Below are 15,751 nucleotides of genomic sequence, written 5' to 3'. Positions count from 1 at the left end.
CAAGTGTTTTGTTTTTATAAGTCTTTGTGCCCTTTCATCATAGCAGACGAAAGAGACATTAGGATTATTTACTATGAGTGCGCGGACGTCTTGTCTGACGTTCTGGAGGACTTGGCCGATTGGGAAGACGACGTTCGATATCAAAAAAATGAAAGTGAAGCAGAATCGTAAGAAGATAGTGGAATACGTCTAAGAAGAATTCGTTGAACGCTATGGTTGTCAGCTGATTCAAATAAATCAGACAAAGAAGACTTTGATTTACCGAGGACCAATAATAAATTTGAAGCACCCCTGGGTCCAAACATATATCCCAAAGATACACAGAGCGTCGAGGATATCGTAGAATTATATATAGGGATCGATCTATTTTAATATTTTAGCAACGAAACCAACGAGTACTACAGTCAAAATTGCAATAGAAGGAAACTGGATTTTAAAAAATGCCAAATTTGTGGACGTTACAGGACCCGAACTTAGAAAATGGTTTGGGCTTGCTATCCATATGCGAAATGTAAAAAAAGCAAGGATCGATGATTATTGGTCAACGAATCCGTTGATAGATACACTGATATTTCGCAAAACGATGTCCCGCAACCGATTCAGACAAATATTATCATTTTTACATTTTTCCGGCAGCAACAATAAACCGGATAATGCCGACCGGCTTGTCAAAGTGCAATTCGTAATTCATTATTTTTCCGAAAAGTTTAAAGAAACGTTTAATCTAAGTCAAAACATCTCAATTGATGAAGGAATGATGCCATGGCGTTGACGGTTAAATTTTAAAGTTTACAGTCCGTCGAAAATTACGAAATACAGCATACTCATTCGGATGCTGTGTGATTCGAGTACGGGATACATTTCCTCATTCAAGATATATTCCGGCGCTGGACAGCCTTTAGCAAAAACAGTGATGGAAATATTGACACCTTCTGATGGAAAGTAGCATCACCTCTGCATGGATAATTATTATAACAGTGTAGAACTTGCAGAAAAGAAAATTCGAGTTTGTGGGACGATACGGCAAAATGGAAGATTTCCGGAAAATTAAAGCGCGCAAAAGTCAATGTGTTTGAAGCCTGTCATCAACGGGAAGTTGACAAGCGGCCGGCGACAAGCCAAGTAATCTGACTTAGCGCTGCCGGCACAAAGCGAATAAATTTGTACGAGACGTGCGGACGGCAAAGTGTTAATGTGTAATGCAGAGCAATGCTGGAAGTGGCCGCCATGAGGTATGACGGATGCTTTGTCAACTGCTAACTCTGAGTGACCAATGAGTGAACGGTAGCACACGACATATTTTGGAGCCCTGCATTTAAACTCGTGTCCTAAACTAAGCATAAACTCGTGATATGTGTTGTATCCGAGGAAATTGCAATGAACAAACTGCAGCAGAAGGTAAATCACGATCCCATTGTTAACTGCGATTAAGGCTAATCTGTACGAGTAAAATCAAGATAGAAAATGTTCAGTTTCAGCGTCATACAACAAACGGTAATTTCTCGCTATCGTTCATCTGTTACCTCATACTGGCTATACGAACTGCCAATTTACTAAACGGTGAGCAGTCCTCTTTGACACTTGGTTATACATTACAGACTATACTGGCAGATTCGGATTGAAAAAAGAATGATAGGAAGAAAAATATGGGCGAATAACAAATATGACAATGAAAATGTTGTGGCAAAGTATTAGAAATTAAAAGACACATTTAAATCGATCAAATGCATAAAAATAATAATGCGTCTTTTGACTGGATTTAGAAATAAAAAAGTTCGTTGTATTTCATGAGTTTCGAACCTACGACTTGTTACACGTCAGGTTTATGGTCTTATCACCGCACTACGATACTATGACACAATAAGCTGTTACGTTTATGAATTGCACCCTTCAAAAATTTCGCTTCACGTAATTTCATGCGATAATTTTCAAAATGTAAGCCGATGTCTGAGATTATAATACGAGGGCGGTTTGAAAAGTTCTCAGAATGGAATAGAAAAAAAATACTTACATCACTGAAACATTTTTTTATTTCTCAAGGTAGTCTCCTTGTACATCAACGCACTTTGTCCAACGATGTTCCAGTGACTTGATCTCATCTCAAAAATGTGTTTCCTCCAGGTCTGCAAAATAGTTGTCAACTCCGGCTATCAGTCCTTCGTTTGGAGTGAATCTTCGTCCACCAAGAAAAATTTTCAGTTTTGGGAAGAGATGGAAGTGTGACGGAGCCATATCAGATGAATAAGGCGGGTGTGGCAACAGTTCATACCTTATTTCGTGTAATTTTGCCATGGCGACGACACATGTGTGCAGGCGTGCATTGTCTTGATGGAAGATGACTTTCTTCCTTGCTAAAAGTGGCGTTTTTTCGCGTATCTTTTGTTGCAATTTGTCCAGGAGGTTAGCATAGTATTCTCCAGTAATTGCCGGCCGGGGTGGCCGAGCGGTTCTAGGCGCTTCAGTCTGGAACCGCGCGATCGCTACGGTCTCATGTTCGAATCCTGCCACGGGCATGGATGTATGTGATGTCCTTAGGTTAGTAAGTAGTTCTAAGTTCTAGGGGACTGATGACCGCACATGTTGTCCCATAGTGCTCAGAGCCATTTGAACCATTTTTTCTCCAGTAATTGTTTGCCCAGTGGGGAGATAATCTACAGAGTCCCCTTCGCATCCCAGAACACTGATACCATCATGACCTTCCCCGCTGAAGGAATTGTCTTTGGTGGCGGAGAATCAGCATGTTTTCACTGATTTGACTGTTGTTTCGTCTCTGGGGTATAGTAGCGCACCCAAGTTTCATCTGTGGTCAAAAACTGGCGCAAATAATCTTGTTCTTTTCTCCTAAAATGGGCCAAACATTGTTCTGATATGTCCATTCTCATGCGTTTTTGATGCAGAGGCAAGAGTCGCGGCACCCATCTTGCAGATAATTTTTTCATTTCTAATTGTTCAGTTAAGATGTGATATACCCTTTCAGATGACATCTGGCAAGCATAAGCAGTTTCACGCACTTTCAATCAGCGATCCTCCATGACCATTTTGTGCACTTTTGGAATGATTTCTGGAGTTGTGACACATCCTGGCCAACCACTCCGCGGCTCTCCCAACCAAATTTAAAATCATTTGTCCTCTTGGCAACAGTTGAATATGAAGGAGTCCCCCAATGTATTCTGGAAATCGGCACGAATGTCCTTTGCTTTGATACCTTTCTTTACGAAGTACTTAATCACTGCTCGAATCTCGATTTTTTCCATCTTCGTAAATCACTACGCGCGAACAACAACAGAGCCACATCACCGCCAAAACTCTCTTCCAAAAGTACTGAAGTGGCACGTGTTTACAGGCAACAGTCCAATGAGTATCATGTGAATGGTGTCGGCCCACACTTAGCCTTGGTGACAGCTTCCACTCTCGCAGGCATATGTTCAATCAGGTGCTGGAAGGTTTCTTGGCGAATGGCAGCCCATTCTTCATGGAGTGCTGCACTGAGGAGAGGTATCGATGTCGGTCAGTGTTCTGTAGGATTCAGGTCAGGACTCTGTGCAGGCCAGTCCATAACAGGGATGTTATTGTCGTGTAAACACTCCGCTACAGGCCGTGCATTATGAACAGGCGCTCGATCGTGCTGAAAGATGCAACCGCCATCCCCGAATTGCTCTTCAACACTGGGAAGCAATAAGGTGCTTAAAACATCAATGTAGGCCTGTAGTACCACGCAAAACAACAAGGGGTGTGTGCCCCCTCCATGAAAAACACGACCACACCATAACACCACCGCCTCCGAATTTACTGTTGGCACTACACACGCTGGCAGACAATGTTTACCGGCATTCGCCATATCCACACCCTACCACCGGCTCGCCACATTGTGTGCCGTGATTCGTCACTCCACACAACGTTTTCCCACTGTTCAATCGTCCAATGTTTACTCTCCTTACACCAAGCGAGGCGTTGTTTGGCATTTACCGGCGTGATGTGTGGCTTATGAGTAGAAGCTCGACCATGAAATCCAAGTTTTCTCACCTCCCATCTGCTGTCATAGTACTAGCAGTGGATCCTGATGCAGTTTGGAATTCCTGTGTGATGGTCTGGATATTACGCATTACGACCATCTTCAACTGTCGGCTGTCTCTGTCAGTCAACCGACGAGGTCGGCCTGTACGCTTTTGTGCCTTACGTGTCCCTTCACGTGTTCACTTTACTATCACATCGCAAACAGTTGACCTAGGAATGTTTAGCAGTGTGGAAATCTCGCGTACAGATGTATGACACAAGTGATACCCAATCACTGGTCCACGTTTGAAGACCGTGAGTTCCGCGGAGCGCCCCATTCTGCTATCTCGAGATGTCTAATGACTACTGAGGTCGCTGACATGGAGTACCTGGCAGTAGGTGGCAGCACAATGTTTGTTTTTGGGGGTGTCCGGATACTTTTGATCATATAGTGTATCTCTTAAATATTAGACGTAGACAGCTTCAAAAAAATTCAAATGTGTGTGAAATCTTACGGGACTTAACTACTAAGGTCATCAGTCCCTAAGCTTACACACTACTTAACCTAAATTATCCTAAGGACAAACACACACACCAATGCCCGAGGGAGGACTCGAACCTCCGCCGGGACCAGCCGCACAGTCCATGTTTGCAGTGCCTCAGACCGCTCGGCTAATCCCGCGCGGCTAGACAGCTTAATCCTCAGTATATTATTTCTGCGTCTCTTTCATTGCATAATAAATCACTCCTTCCATATTAGTGGAATATTTTGAAGACAAGAGGTAACCTAATAGCGCAAGCACATTTCAAAAACGGTTGTGCTTTTATACGGGAGCGAAAATCGATTGTGGAAGTACAAAACTAGCTGCCAGAAGCGGATTTCCAGAATTGATTTTGAAGTGTTTGCGTGACCAACCCAATTTTTATCGGTAAATCGGTCTGCGAAATCCAGTTTTCAGATGGAGATACTGATGTACTGGATCGTTCGCTACTACCGAGCGAGGTGGCGCAGTGGTTAGCACACTGGACTCGCATTCGGGAGGACGACGGTTCAATCCCGTCTCCGGCCATCCTGATTTAGGTTTTCCGTGATTTCCCTAAATCGTTTCAGGCAAATGCCGGGATGGTTCCTTTGAAAGGGCACGGCCGATTTCCTTCCCAATCCTTCCCTAACCCGAGCTTGCGCTCCGTCTCTAATGACCTCGTTGTCGACGGGACGTTAAACACTAACCACCACCACCACCGTTCGCTTACTTGTAAATGTTGAGCAGCGAAGAAGATACTGGGTACATCCTTTATGGATGAAAAAAGGGAAGAAATATGGCACATTCGACGTAATGAAAGAACCAAACGGGTATCCCGAACGTTTCCAGCACTTTTACAGAATATCTGAAAAGCGTTTCTGTATTGTTGAGCCGTGGTAAAAAATTGCTGTTTTGAAGAGCGCGCCGCAGCGCGTAGTGTGAAGCAGTCGCCCTCCGTTTCTGGCGGTGGCGCCGCTGTGGCAATCGCAGCTTTGGTGTCTCCCTCTGGTGGAAAAGGGGAGAGGTTGCCTGTTCACGTGCATTAAGGGGCGCTATGAGCTCGCCAGTGGCAGTTGGTCAGTCGGAGTGAGGCTGGCTCAGTCTCGCGTCACCAGTTGCTGGTCTGTCTCTCGCTCGCATTTGTGCGGCAGTTAGTGTCTGTCTGTCGTTCGGCGTGCTAGTATGTCTGTCGTTCGGATCAAACTTTAAAGCCGGCAAAATTAGAGTCTTGTCACTCCGCCAGTAACAGAACAGCGAGTGGGCGCCCGGTCGGGGCTGAATTCCTGCATCTGAGTCTGCACGTTAGGCCGCCAGTCTGCTCGAGTTGCCCGGGCAACGGTCGCGCACTGACACACAAAATGACTTGTCCGTCTTGAGCGTCGGCGCATGTGAGGTCGCCACGTCAGGCCAGTGGGCCGCGCCGTATAGCAACGGGTAGTGGCTTCGCGGTCGACACGAGAGCAACAGGAGTCAACCGACGACATCGGACTGGCCGGCGCGAGCTGCGACGCCGTGAGACGGGAGATTGGCGCGCCTTCCTGCGTCCGTTGAAGCGGCTGGCAGCGGACGGTTCGGGAGAGCGTTGGGGGTGCTGCGCCAGGTCTTCACCAGAAATCGCAGTTTATTAGAAGTGACTGGAGATATCTTGTTTCATTTACTTGTTAAAGTCTACTTGTTTCCTTGGTGAGGTCACCAGCCGCTTTGGTTTGGGGTTGTCCGACCATTCTTCACCCGCGGGATGGTGATTATTTATGAATTGGGTGGTCCGTTTTTCCCTTGTGGAGCAGGGGCGGGTTAGAGCAACTTGCGGTTCGGGTTTTTCAGTAATCTCCCTGTCAATCTGCCATACGTTAATAGCTGCCTCTGTCATGTATGTCGGATTCGGTGTTAACGAATTTATTGCTTGATGTGTAACGGCCGATTCCTAAAATATATTTTTATCTTGCCTATCATCTTGAGAGCGGTATATGTGTAATGTAGAGCATGTTTGGCTAACCTTGTATATTTTATGTAAGACTGCATTTCATCGGTTTTTATTTAAATGGTTATTTTAGTATATAAAGTTGCCACCCTTCCACCGTAAGAGCTTTTTTTTTCATTAAGTTGCAACTTCGGTGGCAAGTTAGTCTTTTAATGTTAGTGTTTTGTACCATTTCCATCCCTCCTACAGGGTGCATAGTTTATGTGCTTGTGTGAGTTGTTAAAATTTTTAGTTTAAAGTAATCTGGTATGTTGCAGATTTGCACCAGGGTAGTCTTTCAGAAGCGGTCAGCGGTCAGCGGTCGTGACTATGGCCGTGACGAAAGGGAGCGGCTACGTTCTCAGCTGTCAAAAATTTGTTCTTTGGTTCAAATGGCTCTGAGCACTATGGGACTTAACATCTGTGGTCATCTGTCCCCTAGAACTTAGAACTACTTAAACCTAACTAACCTAAGGACATCACACACATCCATGCCCGATTTGTTCTTTCTGCCTCTGAATAAATTGTAACTTGATATTTAGAGGGTGCTTTCTGATTATAATTTTAAATCCGTTAAAAAAAAAAAAAGGTTTTTAGGAATAAAATTTCCATTTGTTGAAAGAAATTTGATTTGTTTTCATCAGTTACCCACTGGCAACTACATCCACGCTCACACAGTGTGATTAAATGTGTTATGTTATTGATGAATCACTAGTAAATAAAATAAATTCTTAAGAAAAAGTTTTGAAAGTAAATTCACGGTTCAATTGTATTAGACAAATTGAAGGTCAGCGTTCGGAGAAAAGAAACGAAACTGGATGTTGTGATCATAATTTCCGTTTCTCAAATTATTTTCATTTGACGTAAGTCTAAATATCGCAAATTTTGTTAGAGATATTCAAAATATTAGAGCATTTTTTTCCAAAATCTGATCGTCCATAAGTATTTCACTCCCGTAGACCAAAAATTCCTCGTTACAGGGCATAATTTCGTACCATGTGATGGAGATTTTGTCCTTAGAGAGAGGAAAAAAAATCCTTTCACACAGACAACAGGATTCGAGTCATGCTAAAGCCAAGGATAACGGATTCCCTCTGGACAAGATGGAACCAGAGGATCTGAGGGATCTTAGAGCACTGCTCCAAGGGTTGCAGAGGCTCATTCAAAATTACTGAGTTTGTCTGGCTATACATTTCATCTGACAGCCTTACTACAACGAGGGGAAGGAAAAGTCAATATTCGGTAATCGTAAATTTGTCGAAGCATTGCAAAGAACCTGAGAGATAGGGGGAAAAGAAATCTGCCGTTAGATAACATTACAGTTTTTAATATCCCGCGTGATAAAATTCTGCGAATAAAAAGTGCATCTTCAAATAGCTTACGGGTTTGCTTTCGGGTGACGTCGTCGAACACCGCCGATATTTCGACAGGAGCACACCTTGCCATTTTCAAGGCACAAATGCAAGAAAGAAAAAATGTGCAAGCAAAGAGGAGAAACAAGGAAGACACCACACACAGAACAAGTGTCAACACAAACAAAGATAACCAACATTAGAAATATCGATAGTTACTATTAATCAACAGGTGAGGTAGCTCTAATTCTGTCCCTTTGTTTTTTGATGAGAGACAGAGCCGGATTCCAAGCAGCATTTAAACAAAATCCACTATCTCTGTTAATAAGGTTGCTTGATAGTCTGATTTCAACAGCTTCCTTAATAACACTATCGCAATAGCTGGACGTGCACGCCAGAATCTCCGTGTTATTCTGTTCCATAGGATGACCGGTGTCAAGGCAATGTTCTGCAATAGCGGATTTGCTCAGGCGTTGTAAGCGTGTGTGACGCTTATGTTCAATACAGCGGTCTTCCACTGTCCTGATTATCTGACCAATATATGACATGCCACAACTGCAAGGAATACGATAGACCCCAGCCTTACGCAAACCAAGATCATCTTTTACGGACGCCAACAAGGCCTTAATCTTAGAAGGTGGTCGAAAAACACATTTCACATCGTATTTCCGCAAAATACGGCCAATCCTGTTGGAAATGCTTCCTGCGTAGGGAAAAAAGGCCGTAGACTTAGGTGCCACTTCGTTGCTATCGTCACTCACTCGTTGCACAGAAGGCTGATGGTGCAACACACGTTTGATCTGCCTCTCACTATAACCATTCTGACGAAAGGTGACTTCGAGATGTGATAGCTCAGCTGCCAAACTTTCAGGGTCTGAGATAACGTGGGCCCTGTGAACCAAGGTGCGAAGTGCTCCCTCACACTGAGCTGGATGGTGGCAACTATCAGCTCGCAGATACAAGTCAGTGTGGGTAGGCTTCCCACAAACAGAATGTCCCAACGTACCATCAGTCTTCCTTTTGACCAACACATCAAGGAAGGGAAGGCATCCATTCTTTTCCACCTCCATAGGGAACTGAATATTCGGCTGGATTGAATTCACAATAGGTGACAACGGGCTTCCCATTGCAACTCCATCAGTCTGTTCGTAGTACTGACCACTGAATAAAAAGTAAGTGGAAGTCCATGTCGAAACAAATTTGTTAACTTTACACCAAACTTAACCTCAATTAGCTGCAACGAATCAGAGAGAGGAACGCGAGTGAAAAGAGAAACCACATCAAAACTGACTAAAATATCAGAATCATGTTCTGTGTGTGGTGTCTTTCATGTTTCTCCTCTGTGAACCGAGGTATTAAATTTGCTTGCACATTTCTTCTTCCTTGCATTTGTGCCTTGAGAATGGCAGGGTGTGCTCCTGTCGAAATATCGGCGGTGTTCGACGACGTCACCCGGCAGCAAATCCTTAAGTTATTTGAACATTCAATTCGCCGGGAAAAGTTAAGGTCTCAAAAAGTGCATTACTTGACATGCGACAGTTTATTCCATTAGAAAAACGGAATTTCTCTGAGCAAGTGCCGCGTAAATATTGTTCTTGCTCGTTTGTCTGACAAAAGTCGTTGATTGTGGGCAGAAAATATCGGCTAATGATGTCTGCACATGTTTAGTGTTAATTGCAAGAGGAGTAGTGTCAAATTTTCCGTATCTTCTGCTGCTACTTGTGCAGATTGTTATTGCAATAAACGTTATGTGTTTTGAATTGTGCCGTTGAACCTTCTCAAAATGAGGTTTCTGTTTCTGCAACAGAAGAACCAGACTGTTTCAGCACTACAACGTTGCAACTGCGCGGATTCAGCGTTGTTCATACAGAAAATTAAAATAAATAGTTCTATTTTTTTAAAAAAAAATGGCCTTAACCACCATGGGACTTAACATCTGAGGTCATCAGTCCCCTAGACTTAGAACTACTTAAACCTAACTGACCTAAGGACATAACACACATTAATGCCCGAGGCAGGATTCGAACCTGCGACCGTCGCAGCAGCGCCGTTCCATACTGAAGCGCCTAGAACCGCTCGGCCACAGAGGCCGGCATCTTTTTCAAAGAATACTTACGTAATTGGGTAACAATTGTTACAAAAATACGCAAATTGGCTTTTTATCTCACCAGTACGCATGCGATAACATGCGCTAGCTAATATACACATCTAAAAAAGTTTTGTATCACCTCGGTTCCGAGAGTTCCGGAACCTGTACAGAAAATTGGAATAGAGATCAACATCATTCCCGCCCTTTTTATTGCTCATGAAAACCACACATTGCCTGTTGTACCACCATACAAAGAGACCTTCAGAGGTGGTGGTCCAGATTGCTGTACACACCTGTACTTCTAACACACAGTAGCACGTCCTCTTGCATTGATACATGCCTGTATTCGTCGTGGAATACTATCCACTAGCTTATCAAGGCACTGTTTGTCCAGATTGTCTCATTGCTCCACGGCGATTCGGCGTAGATCCCTCAGAGTTGAGGGTCATGTCGTCCATAAACAACCCTTTTCAACCTATCCCAGGCATGTTCGATAGTGTTAATGTCTGGAGAACATGCTGGCCACTCTAGTCAAGCGATGTCGTTATCCTGAAGGAAGTCATTGACAAGGTTTGCACGATGGGGGCGCGAATTGTCGTTCATCAAGACGAATGCCTCGCAAATATGCTGCCGATATGATTGCACAATCAGTCGGAGGATGGCATTCACGTATCGTACAGCCGTTACGGCGCCTGCCATGACCACCAGCGGCGTACGTCGGCCCCACGTAATGCCACCCCAAAACAGCAGGGAACCTCCACGTTGCTGCACTCGCTGGGCAGTGTGTCTGAGGCGTTCAGCCTGACCGGGTTGGCTCCAAACACGTCTCAGACGATTCTCTGGTTCAGGGCATATGCGACAGTCATCGGTAAAGAGAACGAGATGCCAATCCTGAGCAGTCCATTCGGCATGTTGTTGGGCCATCTATACTGCGCTGTATGGTGTCGTGGTTGCAAAGATGGACCTCTCCATGGACGTCGGTAGTGCAGTTGCGCATCATGCAGCCTATTGCGCACAGTTTCAGTCATAACATGAAGTTCTGTGGGTGTACGAAAAGCATTATTCAACATGTTGACGTTGCTGTCAGGATTCCTCCGAGCCATAATCCGCAGGTAATGGTCACCCATTGCAGTAGTAGCCCTTGGGCAGCCTGAGCAAGGCATGTCATCGACAGTTCCTGTCTCTCTGTATCTCCTTCATGTCCGAACAAAATCGCTTTGGTTCACTCCGAGACGCCTGGACACTTCCCCTTGTTGAGAGTCCTTCCTGGCACAAAGTAACAATGCGGATGAGATCGAACGGCGGTACTGACCGTCCAGGCATGGTTGAGCTACAGAGAACACGAGCCGTGTACCTCGTTCCTGGTGGAATGACTGGAACTGATCACTGTCGGACCCCCTCCGTCTAATAGGTGCCGCTTATGCATGGTTGTTTACATCTTTTGGCGTGTTTAGTGACATCTCTGAACAGTAAAGGGACAGCGTCTGTGATACAATATCTATAGTCAACGTCTATCTTCAGAGTTCTGGGAACCAGGGTGATGCAAAACTTTTTTTGATGTGTGTGTGTTTCAAAACTCCGGGCACGAAACCGGGATTGTTCCGTGGCTGGTGATACGAAGGTAGGGTCAAATGTCCTGGGATAGGGATAGCCCTTGGGTCAGAGACTATAGGATACCCAACAGATTATTCGTCTTAGTGTCACTATCCTATAGTACAGGGTAAAAGTATGAATATTACACACTTTCTCCTGCCTAGGCAAATGGAGCAAATCGGTTGGTTCTTTTCACGTTTCATGTGGTCTACTACGGTGGAACTAAAGGAGCTTATGGAGGCACTATTGATGCATGTGCCGTTCCTTAGAAACCCCCCTCCCCCTCTCCGACGCCGTCGCCAGAAAAGGGATGTTTTACTGCTTTTCTCGTTTCAAGACCGAACCGCTGATTCAAGACGGCTATGCGTAGCAAACGGGTGAAATTTTTACGGCATATTTATAGAATCACGACCTCGAACAACCTTGAACATTTTCTTGATATCTTTACCAGTTTCTGAGATGCAGAGGTTCAAAGTTACCCAACTTCTGCACGTAGAAATAATTTTGCACCTCAGACCAGGTTCTGCGTGCACAAAAATTTTGCTTGTACTTCGGTATTACAACGTGGGGTTCCCAGAACCCTCGTGATGATAACGGAGACACTTTACATCATATTTCTCCGTATTACCTACCTTTATTAACGACGTTTTCGAGTCACATCGCATATGACGTGCATATTTTACGTGCTCATGAAGGGTAAATTTAAAAGTCTATATTTCGGAAACAGATAAAAATATCAAGAAATGTGTCGACGCTGTTCGGGCCGGAGGTCTTAGGAATACAACGTAAAAATCACACCTATTTGCTAGACTCAGTTTTAGTACGAAAAAATGGCAAAAGGAAGCTTATGCGATTTATAGGCAACCGCCCATGAACTAATAAAGATTTTTCGAAAACAGGAAGATCACACTTCTATGTAAACGCCTAGAGAATATACCGTTAAGATTTGAGCAATTTGCTGCAGTTATTGACTGTTTAGATTTCGCCTTGCACTTCCTGTCGATCTCATTTTTGAGACATTTGTATTACTTTTTGCCTGCTTCATTTACTGCATTACTTATATTTTCTCCTTTCATCAATTAAATTCAATGCATCTTCTGTTGCCCAAGAATTTCTACTAGCCTTCGTCTTTTTAGCTACTTGACCCTCTGCTGCCTTCACTATTTCATCCCTCAAAGCTACTCATTCTTCTTCTGCTGTGTTTGTTTCCGTCATTCCTGTCAATCGTTCGCTAATGTTCTCGCTGAAACTCTCTACGACCTCTGGTTCGTTAAGTTGACCCAGGTCCCATCTCCTTAAATTCCCACCTTTTTGAAGTTTCTTCAGATTTAATCTACAGTTCATGACCAATAGATTGTGGTCAGAGTCCACATTTGCCCCTGGAAATGTCTTACAATTTAAAACCTGGTTCCTAAATCTCTGTCTTACCATTATATAATCTATCTGAATCCTTCCAGTATCCCCAGCCTCTTCCATGTATACAACCTTTTTTCATGATTCACCACGTAACTTAACCACTATGTGCTCATAACCCCATTGACAAAACTTTTATACGCAGAAGTTGCACATCCTACTACTGTTACATAACAAACCATACTCGGAACAACGTGTTTGGGAGAGAGCCTTTCTGCGGTGCATCGTTGAAACTACATATTTTCTGAATATACACGTATAAATATGAAACAACTCAAGAACGGCATATTATATTCAAAGGTAGTGGCTCCTTTTCACGCTAATCAGTGGTGCGAGAAAGAAAATGTTGTCACAAACTTATGTCATTTTTAACTTTTGTAGCATGGCGTTTTCCCCTTGAGCTCACATTCATAAAGCATGTCGCGTAATTTCAGTAACTGATGACATATATAGCTTACTTCCATGAATTCGGCATCCTTTTAATAACAAACGACGCACTGCGGCACTCGCCACCAAATACGGAAACATCGTGGTATCCATCACGTCCTTTGAGATTAAAATCTAACTTCACACATAGAATAGATTCTAACCTAAGCTAATCTCCTTGATCCGGTCAATAACCGTCGGATGAGGCAGGACGCGTGGGACCATGGTGTCGGCGGATATTATCGGGCAACCTTTGGCGACAGCGTGTGACCACGGTTGTCGGTGCCTTCACTAACTCACTCACTCACTATCCTATCATCAGCTCCTACCAAGTGAAATCAGTACTCATCCCATAAGGCCGTGGTTTTCCGGCCGTCTAGGGTCCAACCGACATGGCCACGAGTCCAGGAGAGGCGCTGCAGGCGATGTCGTCCTCTTAGCAAGTCCAGCCACGACGGTCGTCTACCGCCATAACCCATTAACACCAGATTTCATCGTACTGACCTAACGGATACGTTCGTCGTGTGTCCCACTCACATCCTCATTTCGCACCGCTGCAATTCCAAGAACCGTTCCCTGTGATACTCCTCTGTGTTTTGTGGCTGTCCATTGACAGCTTGGCGCAGCCACAGGAGAGAGGCATACACTGAGGTGAAAACGGTCATGGGGTAGCGACGTGTAGAGACAAAGATGGCGGAAGTATCGTGTACACAAAGTACTGTTCCAGACGTTGCCCCTCAGTCTGCAAGATCCGGGCAGTTGCAGAGGGTGGGCTTACTGGTAGTTGGGAGCTCCAACGTCAGGCGCGTAATGGGGCCCCTTAGGGAAATGGCAGCAAGAGAGGGGAAGAAAACCAATGTGCACTCCGTGTGCATACCGGGGGGAGTCATTCCAGATGTAGAAAGGGTCCTTCCGGATGCCATGAAGGGTACAGGGTGCACCCATCTGCAGGTGGTCGCTCATGTCGGCACCAATGATGTGTGTCGCTATGGATCGGAGGAAATCCTCTCTGGCTTCCGGCGGCTATCTGATTTGGTGAAGACTGCCAGTCTCGCCAGCGGGATGAAAGCAGAGCTCACCATCTGCAGCATCGTCGACAGGACTGACTGCGGACCTTTGGTACAGAGCCGAGTGGAGGGTCTGAATCAGAGGCTGAGACGGTTCTGCGACCGTGTGGGCTGCAGATTCCTCGACTCGCGCCATAGGGTGGTGGGGTTTCGGGTTCCGCTGGATAGGTCAGGAGTCCACTACACGCAACAAGCGGCTACACGGGTAGCAGGGGTTGTGTGGCGTGGGCTGGGCGGTTTTTTAGGTTAGATGGCCTTGGGCAAGTACAGAAAGGGCAACAGCCTCAACGGGTGCGGGGCAAAGTCAGGACATGCGGGGACCAAGCAGCAATCGGTATTGTAATTGTCAACTGTCGAAGCTGCGTTGGTAAAGTACCGGAACTTCAAGCGCTGATAGAAAGCACCGAAGCTGAAATCGTTATAGGTACAGAAAGCTGGCTTAAGCCAGAGATAAATTCTGCCGAAATTTTTACAAAGCTACTGACGGTGTTTAGAAAGGATAGATTGCATGCAACCGGTGGTGGAGTGTTCGTCGCTGTTAGTAGTAGCTTATCCTGTAGTGAAGTAGAAGTGGATAGTTCCTGTGAATCATTATGGGTGGAGGTTACACTAAACAACCGAACTAGGTTAATAATTGGCTCCTTTTACCGACCTCCCGACTCAGCAGCATTAGTAGCAGAACAACTGAGAGAAAATTTGGAATACATTTCACATAAATTTTCTCAGCATGTTATACTCTTAGGTGGAGATTTCAATTTACCAGATATAGACTGGGACACTCAGATGTTTAGGACGGGTGGTAGGGACAGAGCATCGAGTGACATTATACTGAGTGCACTATCCGAAAATTACCTCGAGCAATTAAACAGAGAACCGACTCGTGGAGATAACATCTTGGACCTACTGATAACAAACAGACCCGAACTTTTCGACTCTGTATGTACAGAACAGGGAATCAGTGATCATAAGGCCGTTGCAGCATCCCTGAATATGGAAGTTAATAGGAATATAAAAAGGTTTATCTGTTTAGCAAGAGTAATAGAAGGCAGATTTCAGACTACTTAACAGATCAAAACGAAAATTTCTGTTCCGACACTGACAATGTTGAGTGTTTATGGAAAAAGTTCAAGGCAATCGTAAAACGCGTTTTAGACAGGTACGTGCCGAGTAAAACTGTGAGGGACGGGAAAAACCCACCGTGGTACAACAGCAAAGTTAGGAAACTACTGCAAAAGCAAAGAGAGCTCCACTCCAAGTTTAAACGCAGCCAAAACCTCTCAGACAAACAGAAGCTAAACGATGTCAAAGTTAGCGTAAGGAGGGCTATGCGTGAA

The sequence above is a fragment of the Schistocerca piceifrons genome, chromosome 8 (assembly GCF_021461385.2).
Source record: "Schistocerca piceifrons isolate TAMUIC-IGC-003096 chromosome 8, iqSchPice1.1, whole genome shotgun sequence".
NCBI lineage: Eukaryota > Metazoa > Arthropoda > Insecta > Orthoptera > Acrididae > Schistocerca > Schistocerca piceifrons.
This window is presented reverse-complemented; position numbering follows the sequence as displayed.